A 12,860-nucleotide genomic window follows, 5' to 3' on the forward strand; every position below is an offset into this window, starting at 1 on the left:
GTGGTGATTGGCAGCGGTAGCTGCTTGGCGCGTTCGTGACTTGTCATGAGACGTAACCTTATCAAAGAACTTAATAAAATATGAAAATAAATATTGGCAAATATTTAATATAGGCTATAGGGAATTGCAGGCAACATACATTAATTTTTTTTATTTAATTTTGTTTTTAATGACCCGCCCCAAATACCCGCAAATAAAGTGACAATTTCTTTACCCGACCCGCGGGTTACCCGCGGGGTCAACGGGTTACCAGACGACCCGCGCATCACTAGTGGACACCATCCCATAGACTCAAAAAAAAATATATAGATATGTGACAGAATGACACATATTTCGATTTTTGCCAGGTTTTGTTCTGTCATCAAATTCTGTCCATATGTATCAAAATAACTTAAATAATTACTTGAATTTAAAATACATCCAAGTGCACAGATTTGTAAATTGCTCAACTAAATAATGAAAAGTGACAGTTAATATCACTAATGTAACAAAAATGTCCAAATCAGTTAATAAAAAAACTAAAAAGAGAAAAGTAAATTTTTTTATTCATCTTCAAGTACATTTACACAAAAAACATCAACTACTGTGATGTGATTAACTCTCATGATAATCATGCAAGGAACGGAAGGGTTCAGAATGCAAATTGACTAATACGTACAGTACCTCTGCTGCGGGGGATTATTTCATTAAAGTTACCAGCTCCAGAATTCACCAATTAATACAGCACCTTAGATTAGTAAAAGATTCACACAGTTCTGATACTGTAGCTGATACAGATTAACATTAACTTCAAGATAAAATCGCTGCAAAGAAACTACTACTAAAGCAAGTTAAAAAAGGGAATTGCTTGGGCCAAAAAATAATGGACTGGACCATATGATGCCAAATTTAAAGAATCTGGTTCTAACTGCTGTGTCTTTTTGAGACGCAAAGGGGAAACAGATGGTATCTGCAAATGCGGTTCCCACCGAGAAGCACGTGGGTGGAGGTGTGATGGAGTGTGGGTGCGTTGCTGGTGACAATGTCGGTGAATTATTCAAAATTGTAAGCACACTTAACCACCATGGCTACCACAACATTCTACAGTGATATGCCATTCCATCTGGTTTGTGCTTAGAGGGACCATCACTTGTTTTTCAACAAGACAATGATCCAAACACACCTCCCATGGAAGAGCTATTTACCCAAGAAGAAGGGTGAAAGTGTGCTGCATCAGAAGTTCTGATTTCGTATCATTAGTTTTAAGAACTATCAAATTTCTACAATACTTCATGTGTGGTTCAAAATACAAGATAGTTTAAAACAGGACTAGATCTAGTGGTCATCTGTAAATATTTCCTGAGATTTCAGTTGTATGCCAGCACCTAATTTCCCTAGAGATTAGCTGTACTAGCATTCCACTCTTTTGTTGCTTTCACCTAATAGGGACCTGATACAAACTTGCTTAGGAGGGGACATGCAATTGAATCAAGGTGTAGGGTGCATTATACTTAATTCCATTGGTACTTAGTTGGGGTCCTGGTCAGGGCTCTGTGAAGGCTACTTGAATTATTCTACTCTGATCTTGGCAAAACATGTTTTCCTGAGGCATTGTCATGCTGGAACAGTTTTGGGTTTCTCCAGTGAAGGAATATCTACTGCTACAAACTACAAATCTACTGTACCCTACACAATTGCCTGCTTCCAAATTTGTAGGAATAGTTTGGGCAAGACCCACATATGCACCCAAATGTAAATGTAAAAAAACCCAGAGTACAATGGGAAGAACTCGGAGGAACACACGGAGAACTCAAACCAACAGACAGGTCAATTCCACTACCTTGCCATGAACATACATGCATTGTAGACATAAATAAAAAAAAAAAAATCAGCTATAGTTAAATAAGGTAACCGGTAACATATCTAGTTATAACAGGCAAGCTGTAAAATGACCTGGAGATTACAATTCTGAAGTGCTCCTCACTATAATCTAAATTATTAATATAATTTGATTTGGGAAAACATAGGAGTAGGATTCATTATTTCTAACACTGCAAAGGGCCTGCTTTAAGCCATACAGAATTGTTAAGGTACTGTAAGTTGTCAGGTTTAAATTTACTTAAATTTATAAAACAAAAACTGAAAGATGTAGAGTTATTCCTTAGTTGAAACCCTGGGGCTTTGGCTAAAGGCTTATAAATTTGAAAAAGATAGTAAGGGTATGTGAGGTGAACCATTATTGTGTATACTATACTGTATATGTGTATTGTAATTAGACCTGACATGTTCTATTAGCCTAAGAGACAGTAGTGCTGAGTCAAATGAAACTAATATTATGCACAGTGGTTAGTGGTTAGCACCGTCGCCTAGTCCCTCCCAGGGTTGGATAGTTTCCTCCAGGTACTCCGTTTTCCTCCCACAGTCCAAAGGCATGCAGATGTTAATTGACGTTCCCAAATTGACTGTAGTGTGTGAATGAGCATGTGAATGTGTGTATGCCCTGCAATGGATTGGAACCCCATCCAGGTAGGGCCCTGCCTTGTGCCCTGAGCCTTAGTAAGTGAGTGAGTTAGTGAGTATTAAGGACAGTTAATTGAGGCAGGTCTAGGTCTAAATAAGAATGTGAAAATGTGTGCGTGTGTGTATGCAGGCACAGTACTCTTCGAATTTGGTCTTGCCAAGTATTCCTGTTGTTGAAGATTAATGATTAATGAAGATTAATATACAGTGATTACTGATTATATTTGAGTGGATTGTAAAAAAAAAGTAAAAATATATATATATGCATACACAGACACATACATTTTGGAACAAAGCTAAGATTTTTAGAATTGCGCCTCTGTACATCACCACATTGAATTTGAAATGTAAGATGTAAAGTCAAGCTTTCATTTAAGAGATTTGACAAGGGTTTGAAATTATACATTGAGGAATTACAAATATTTTCATACATACACACACCCAATTTGGCACAGGTCCATAGCACTCATAAGACCCAAATGAATGCCTTGAAACAAGTTTTATGGGGGTGCGTGAAAAATTGAGGAAGATGTAACTACCCAGTCAACCTACATTTTTTTGTCCCACAAGTTTTTACACTATTGGTGCTATAATAATAGTAGGGGGGTGGCCTGAGGGGACTAATAATGCTTTAGGTTGCACAATGAGAAAAAAAACTAAGATGATAATCGACCTAATATAGCTGTTGAAGTAGATTGAGTAAAACTATTTATAAAATATGGGGTTTTAGACCACAATAATTCATTAGTATGGTGTAGGGCCTCCTTTTGCGGCCAATACAGCATCAATTTGTCTTGGGAATGACAGATACAAGTCCTGCACAGTGGCCAGAGGGATTTTCGAGCCATTCCTTTTGCAGAATAGTGTCCAGGTGGTGCTGGTGGAGGAAAACGTTTCCTGACTCCCTCCTCCAAAACCCCCAAAAGTGGCTCAATAATATTTAGACCTGCAGGCCATGGAAGATAATTTTCATGTTTATCAAACCACTTTGTCAATAGTTTTGCTGTGTATGTTGATGCATTATCATTCTGATACACGGCACATGGTCCTCCAGAATGGTTCGGTAGTCCTTGGCAGTGACAAGTATTGGGTCTAGGGAGCCCATTGATATTGCAGCCCAAACCATTACTGATCCACCCCCATGCTTCACTCTGCACATGCAACAGTCTGGGTGGTATGCTCCTTTGGGGCTTCTCCATACCGTAACTCTCCAGGAGGTGGGAAAAAGACTGAAGGTGGACTCATCGGAGAACAATACATGTTTCACTTGGTCCACAGCCCAAAGCAAAGATTTTCGCTGCTGGCACCATTGAAACCGCCGTTTGGCATTGGCACAAGTGACCAAAGGTTTGGCTATAGCAGCCTGGGCATGTACATTGACCCTGTGGAGCTCCCGACAAACAGTTTGGGTGGAAACAGGAGAGTTAGGGTGCACATTTAATTCTGCAGTGAGTTAAGAAGCTGTGGTTTTATGTTTTTTGGATACAATCTGGGTTAGCACCCAAACATCCCTTTCAGACAGCTTCCTCTTGCGCCCTGGGTACCGTGGCTCCTGATACATCACAAAGACTTGATTTCTTGGTCACAGATGTGCCAGCGAGAAGCAAACCAACGATTTGTTCTCTTTTGAGCTCTGATATGTCACCCATAATGTTGTGTGCATTGCAATATTTTAAGGAAAACTCTGGTATTACTCTGCTAATTAAACCTTCACACTCTGCTCTTACTGGTGGAATGTGCAATCAATATAGATTTGCCACCAGGCTAAACAATAACAATAAATTGACTAGGATTGCAGTTTCATTGTCCAACCCCTGTGTATATACAGTATACAGTGTGTGTGTGTGTGTGTGTGTGTGTGTGTATATATTATAGTATTATATATATGAGTTTATATCAAATAAAGGCATGCTTTAATAAAAATGAGATGGATGTGGAGCAGTGGATGCTGGGTTGAAAGTGGTTGAAAGTGGTTACGGATGTAAATATAATCTAACTTTCTGGGATAAATAGTTTTTCTTATTTGGTGAAGTGACAAAAATGATATCAAGTAACATGAGGAAATGCTGAATGATTTCTTTAATGAATGAAATAGCTGTCAAAGCGTACGTTGATTCAATGAGACGACTATGCATTTTGTCAATATGAAATATTTATTTTCAGCCGGTGGTATTAATTTATTACTGACTTTTGTTTGTTGCAATAATAAAACATATTGTTAAATGTGATTAAATCAAAACATGGAGAACCCATGCTGTGGCAATCTAATTACACTTTTTTTCACAGTTGGTTCCAAAATAAACAATTGGCATCCATTATTAGATTAAGTGAGTTGCTTGATAACAAACCACAGCTGTAGGCAGTACTTATCTGAATATCTTATTGATTTGATTTAATTTAAACAAACTTTCTATCAGTTGGCAGAATATGCTCAGAATATTTAATAATGCCATTGCTTTGCACAGTAGACAGGAATAATGCATTTCAGTAAATAAATTTATCCTAGTTAATTTTACTATTAGACCATAGAAATTTGAAAATGTCTTTACAAGAGATTTTGTCCATGTTGTGTTTTACAACCACACTCTGATTACCGCAGAAATACAGAGATTCCACATGTAGTACTTTAGAAATCTTGCATCATTCCTGGGAATGAATTTGTCAGAATATGTGGATGAGCAATGTGTGTGTTGTTGGATTGCCACGGCTACCCATACACACATTCACAGACACTTTTGTCTAAGCGACCCTAGGGGAGATATTCGTCTGAACTTGTCCTCCACTGGGGAGCAAATCAAACCCTGGTGCATTTTTATTAACTGCCATCGTCAGACGGATATTTCTGCTGGGCCAGGCAGGAAATTAGGCTATTAAATTACACCTTCTGTCAGGTCCTGAGTCGTTTTCTCTGCTCTGCCTCAGCTTCTGCCTTAAATGACTCATTGAAACCATTTACCTCTTTCTAACTTAAACACATACTCAACCAAGCTGTACAGTACATTCTGTGTAGCTGCTGAGAGTGGACTGCCCCCCCCCCAACCCCACCCCACCCCATCTTTAACTCCTTAAAAACTCTAAATTTCTCTCAGTTCAAGCTATGATTTTCTTTTTTACTCCTGTTGAGCTTAGCTATGTGTGGGCTCACTTCAGGTTTAAAAGCGAAATCAATTTCAGGCAAGAGCCAGGCAAGGTCATGGTCTCAATGCCAGAACATCCAGTGAACTAATAATTACATACTGAACATATGACAGCCAGCACAGCACTGCTCATCATTGAAACATTTACTAGAATTTTAATGTGGCTCGTATTTTCAGAAAAAAAAGTCTGAAAATATTAAAAGTAAAATGCAGTATAATGTTTATTTTAAAATAAGAGTTTTTTGGGGGGAAATATTATAGCTTGGACTGTGTATACTTTTTACTGTTATTGGATTTGACATTTTCTCAAACCCAACTGAAGGTTAGGTCCAACAAAAATAAACTTTTAACCTGACTAAGTTGGTTGACATATCCAAGAGAAAGGGCTTATTTTTAGCTGATCATATGAGATTTTGTGTGTTAAAGCATTTTCTCTTAAATCCTCTAACATTGACATGTTGACCTCAGGGGGACATGTGTCCTGACAATCAGGTGTGAAGTGTATGACTGAATATCTATATAAATAAGGTTTTGTATGTACATTGGTCAGAACTTGCTCTTTTAATATGTTATAAAATTGATGAAATCTTTAAAAAAACAAGAAAGTTTTCTGTGTCCGTTTTTCTGTTAGTCTGACAGAATATAAAGATTTTTTTCCAGTACTTTGATATCTGCCTGACGTTACATCTGCACCATAAGTGAAATTTGAATGTTGGGATAAATAAACCTTCATAAATAAATGTACAGTACTTATACACTATCTATAATATGCATCTAATAATACATTTATAATTCCCTTAGTTCTATCCTCAGTTGAGGTGTACATCATGCAGATGCCCTGCTTTACTAAAGGTTTATGTGTGCAATAAAAATAAATAAATAAAACTTTTAATATCACTTGCAGAATGTACTTATTTATTAACAGCTTCTACCAGGAAAATTGTGTCTGTGAAATGAACAAAATAGTCTACCAGTGTTATTTACCTTGGTTGATTGAAACATAGACTATTTGAGTTGTTTCTACTGTACTGGAGTTATTCTGTTCATTGGTATTCAGACCTCAGATGCAACTACATCTTTGAAAAAACATACAGAATGTGCAATTCATGTTAATTTATTCACAAAACAATGTAATAAAAAACAATATTGTCAAGGAACATTGCAGATTTCTATGGTTTACAGTATACACAATGGTGCGAACCAACAGGAAACAATAAAACACCAAAAATATCCAGTGACAGGTGGTTCTGTTGGCTTACGGTACTTATGATAGGAATGATCATAAAAGAATGACCAGTCTGGTTCTAGGTGACAAAAAGGCTACTGAAACTAAAGTTTCAACTTTTTACAACCATGATGGGCAGAAAAGCATAACCTAATACACAACATGTCTAAAGCAGAGGTGGGTCAACTACAATAAAACAAATATTTCACTTCATTTAGCCAAAAACAGGACTCTGTGGAAACTGGACAGGTGGAAATGAGAGAAAGATCACTTTGGTTGTGCAGAGATCATGCATGCAGAGTTTTCACCTGTGTGTAGACTATAAGCTTTCGCATGCTGTACTTCTAATTAATCATGAGAAATAATAGGACATGCTGGATCGAGTGGTATTTTATCTGCTGCTGAATAATGAGGATGGAAGTCAAATTAAGACACATTTACTGTGATTAATGAGATAATTACAGCTAGAACTATTCATGCAGTCTATATTTTAAAATCTTTATTTAAATGAGTGCCATTGTGTCATTTATATATCATAATATTAGTCTTTTTTGTTTGTTTATTTTTCAATAGTCTCTTGCTTTTATGTTGCATCATATTGCAGTTATTTGCAAAGAGAAAAAAACAGTGATCTGCTGCTTTAGTCCCCATTAAAGTGCCTACTGCAGTGCTTTCTTTTAATTTATGTGTAACAAAAGGCCTACAGGTAACTCTTATGACGAAAATGACTTGTTTATATCTTAAAGTATGCAACCCAAAGAGGGGTCTATGCAAGTAGTTTTAAACACGAAAGTCACAATAGCAATTGCACGAGCAAGCTTACGTGATCAAAGTGCAAGTATTATATTTTTGGAAGATTGTTTTCACCAAGTGAAGACAAGAATAAAACAAATTTTAAGTTTCTTTAAAGGTTGTGCCATATAAATTTAGGACAGAATGCACAATTAAAGCTAACTTCTTTTATGCCGCATTTTAAATGGTTTTGTACTTGATGCATGTGTGAGATTCAGTTTTAGTGTTATGGGAGTTTCTTTGCAATCTAAACTTGCCATGTCTATAGAGACCCATTTGTGGCGAAAATAACTTTTATACAGTAGCATTGTTTTTTTTTTCAACTTTACACATAATCAGGCTACATCTTTTATAGTCTAATGTTGTTGTTGGTTCTTCGGCTCCCATCAATGGGTAACCATGCTATTCACACACAACTTGCCATGATTTACACCGAATGCCACTGCTAGTACAACCTTCTTATTTAATGACTCTTATATTCTATATTTCCATCAATCCATGTAAGAACCTCTGTACTGTAGTCCAACTAGGGACTGTGGAGGCCACTGGAGACCATTGTATTTATTCCCATGTGTCTGACAACGGTAGGACCTCCAGTCAACATTTACATGCACAATTATGGGCAATTTGAGTCACCACTTGGCCTAATTTGGCCTAGTTTTTGGACTGTGGGGGAAACCTGTGGGATACGCACCAAGCACATAGAAAACATGTAAAACATGCACGCAAACCTGAGGGGAGAATTAAACCCAGGATCTGAAGGTGCAAGGTGACAGCGCAAACCACTAAACCACCATGCCGCCTACATTCTATTCATTTATTTCATTTTTATTAAAGGTGATGTATGTTTTTTTTCTCAACATTTCACAACATTTCTAGTCCAGCTGAAAGGGACTAGACACAGCTGTACACTTTTTCCAACATTTTTTTTTTTATTTGTTGATTCCCTTAGCATCTCATAGCTGTACTTAAGCATTTCTATAGCAGCAGTAGGATGAGAAAAGGACATAAGATATCATTACTGCAGATCCTCTTATTGCATCTGTGATACATATACTGTGTCATTAAACACAGCAAAGAGGAGAAATAAATTTTCATGAGGTCCTAACTAAAGGTATCTTCGTCTGTTGCTTAATTTTTACATACAGTGATGGACTTCCAACTTTGAGGCTCGCATATGGATGTCATGGTCAGCTGTCCATATAGTGTTTTACTATTGAGCTTGTGAAAGTAGAGGATATTTGCCAAAAAAAAAAAAGCCTGTAAGTCCTGAACAGTCGATGTAGTATCTTGTTAAACCCCTAAGCTGAAAGTCTACACTTTATTTCTTCTTTTTAAATCTATTGGGGTGGTGTACACTGCCAACATTACAAAAACATGTGCTGCTGTACAAACACTTACTATAACTGTACCTGGAGGATATATTGCTTGGGCGATTTCACTGCATGGGACTGGACTCAAAAGTTGTCGATTTGTATTAGTGGCTTAAAAGCTTGATTAATACTTAAGTTGTATGAGAACCAGATCATTGCCAGTAATATTGTTTTTACACTGCGCCTCAACCAAAAAAAGCAAATGCTTAAAAGACTTTAACTGAATAATAACTGCAGCGATTACTATGTTTTAGCTGGAAACAATTCTTTCCATGATAACTAATTCAGTCAGTAGATTCTCATTTTTTAAACAAGTGTGTCAGAAGACGAATCGTGTTGCTGTAAAAGACAGAAAGGTCACATTATTATAACAAACAAAAAATACTGGAATTTGGTTGATAACTGTCCAACACATTATTAAAACCTGAAAAAATAACGCTGGAACATCAGCTTCACAGTGTGGCCAGGAAAAAACAGAATGTGATTATGATTAAAGTAAAAAAAAAAAAATCAATAGAAATCACAGCTTTGTTTAATAGTAAACTACACTTATTGGGAAATGCAGTCTGATTAATCCAGATCGACTATATTCAAGAACAATCAGTGCATCAGGGTAAAAAGGGAAGCAATGCATCCATCACGCATAGTGCCCACTGTTCAAACCTCTGGTGGCAGGGTTATACAATACGTCTTGTGGTCTATGCTCTGCAATGTTATGTGGCAACAAAATGAGCTCAGCTGACGACCTGCATGTACTGAACAACCAGGTTCTCACATCAATGTATTTTTTTCCCTAATGAGATGAGCATATTGCAAGACAACAATGCCAAGACTCATCAAACTCAAACTTTAAAAGTGTGATTCTGGAGTCATAAGGAACCATTCTGACACATGAATTGGCCTCTGTTGAACATTTTTTGGGATGTACTGATGAAGGTTTCATCATCAATACAATCTCCCATCGTCAATACAAGATCTCAGCCAGAACCTTAATGCAACTCTGGATGGAAATAGATGTTATGACGTTGCATAAGGTTTAATGAAATATAAATGTTTGTGACCTTTATTTGGGCCAAAATGTGATCTTACCCAAGCAAAAATAGATTAGGTTGGTGTATGGGTGGGTGATATGGTGCAAAAAACTATATCTTAGTAGTTTTTAGGCTGAATACCGATACACAATATATTTCAATATTTTCTGTAAAGTGGGCTTGGTGTTCAGTTTTAAGTCAAAGCCATGTATAAAATGTCACACTTTTATTAAAACAGACTGTAATAAAAAATTTTGAATTTTTTTTTTGTAAAAAATGTAAAATATGATTAAAAAATAGGCCTGTCCTTGAGAATGCTCTTTTACTCGTTCGCAAATACAATAACAGAGTGATTGTAAAATAGAGGTAAATACAACAATAAAAATGTTAACAAAACAGCAAAAACAATAGGCCGACTTCCGACTTTTACTAAGGTAGATTGCAGAGCTCCCGGAGTTGTCATAAGAAGAATTAAATACATACTTTACTGAGGGCATGTTTTACTACACCGAGTGCTTGAAATGCCTTAATCAATACAGATAATACAGGGTGCTCGCATCATTATTTCATTATTTCTTTCACATAATTACAGGATGTATACACATTCAATGCTCAAGTTTTATTTAAGTTTAGTTATTGAATATGGAGACACACAGCATGGTCATCACTTACTAGTCAAGGTTGTTTTGCATGACGTCATGTCCACTGTGTTTACTGTTGCCGAAGGTCAGAAAGTGATTTTCTACATAGGAAGCATTATTGCTAGCTCTCGAAATATTTATGTTTCAAATCGATTGAACACAGAATCCAAAAGCAGTTGTTAGGGAGTTAAGAAGCACTCAGTCATAATGGGAGGGGTTTAAAAACAATGACCAAAAACTTGTCAAAAACCTTGGAGGAGCAGAGTCAGATAAGGCTGGTGTGTGTGTGTGTGTGTGTGTGTTAATAAATCCTAAGTGGCTATTTTTTTTGTACTTAAATACTTTAATTTGTAAACCTTATTGTTTAGTTTTTTTTGCTTTCTTCCGAATAACAATACTTATTAATGATAACTAACCCCAAAGTTAATCTGTATTTTGCATTGTTTATCTGTGTTTGCGATAATGGTATTGATTATGGTTGTTGTTTTAAATCTAACACTTCCTGTAAATCATGGCTATCTGTTACAAAAAAGCCAGGGGAAAGTAAAACAAACCGTCAGCTTTATTAACAGTTCAATGAGCTAATCACAGCACAGTATGTGGAGAACAGCAGGAATAAGTAAACACTTCATGCCCAAGCCTGTGTGATGTGTGTGTGTCTGTGTGTGTCTGTGAGTGTGTGTGAGGACAACATAGTTACATAAGTCCCCTGCCTCGATACAAGGTAAAATCACTTTTATTTATAATATAAGGGCCACATTCAATATACATATCCGCTAATACTGTTTTCTGGGAATATTGTCCAAGCAAGAGCAAAACAGACTTTTCCCATTGTCAATTTTACAGTATAATGGTCATGTGAGCACAAACAACCTATTAGAGTACTTTAACACAGACATTAGGAGAATCTTGCGTAAATTAATTTATTGAATTATAGTAATGAACTGTAGCATTTTAAGCATTTGTTGTAGTAAGCGGCCCCAGTGTGTATTATATTACGATGGGAATTCAGCTTTAAATATGCTTTCTTTCAGAGCAGAAGCCTTTTTGGTTTGTGAAAGCTTTGCACCCATGGTCGCAGCAGCTCTTTATTGTGCTGATGATGCCATTCTATAAAATATATATATTTTTCAACATCATATTTTCAACTTTGACTTTTAAATGTAAAATTCAATTTCATTGAGGCAGAACAAATTGTCAGAATACCATACACAGATTTATTTTACGCAAATAAATGGGTCATGTAATGCAGCACCATTATATATAGAGCTCATTGGTTAGGGCATTGGACTACGGTTTGTAAGGTCAAGGTTCAAATCCCACTACCAACAAGTTGTCCCTATTGGGCCCTTGCCCTTAACCCCTTGCAAACTCCAGTGCTCAGATGTTTAAGCAGATAAAAATGTAAGTCACTCTGGATAGGGGTGTCTGCCAAATGCCTAAATGTAAATATGTATCATAATATATATTAGATATTAAATATATTAGTATTTCTCATGAAACATTTGTCCATACAGTTTTTGAAATGTCATTTTCTCTCATTTATGATACTTACTTATTTATAGAACTGTTGTAGGTGTAGTGATTAGCACTGTGGCACCTCCAGGGTCAGGAGTTTGATTCCCACCTGGGGTATGTGTGCATTTAGTTTGCATGTTTTCCCCATGCTTGGTGGGTTTCTTTCCGGTACTCTGGTCTCCTCCTGCAGTGTGTGAGTGAGAGTGTGACTGTGTGTACATGATTGTTCTCTGTGAGGGAATGGCAGCCCATTCAGGGGGTACCCCACCTAATGCCCAGACTCCCCTGGGATCTGCTCCAGGCCTCCCGCAACCCTGGACAGGGTGACAGAGAGAACTGTTGTATAACAGTTGTGTGGGTGTGATATTGGTTTTATACAAGATTTACAAGTCATACAGTTATACAAAATACTGCCACAACTTGGATTATTCGGTTTTGATTGCCCTACAGCCAAAACATAGCCATGCTGAAATTTACTACATTTTTGCTTGTGCAGCTTTGCTTAAACATACTTAACATGAATAGCCTAATGGTTTCACCTGACCAAGCCTGGATTATCTCTCCTGAAGACTGTAGACATCTGTTATAACCAAAAATACTTTGAAGATCATACTGAACATCATTTCAGTGAACGCACTTACTAG

The sequence above is a fragment of the Clarias gariepinus genome, chromosome 13 (assembly GCF_024256425.1).
Source record: "Clarias gariepinus isolate MV-2021 ecotype Netherlands chromosome 13, CGAR_prim_01v2, whole genome shotgun sequence".
NCBI lineage: Eukaryota > Metazoa > Chordata > Actinopteri > Siluriformes > Clariidae > Clarias > Clarias gariepinus.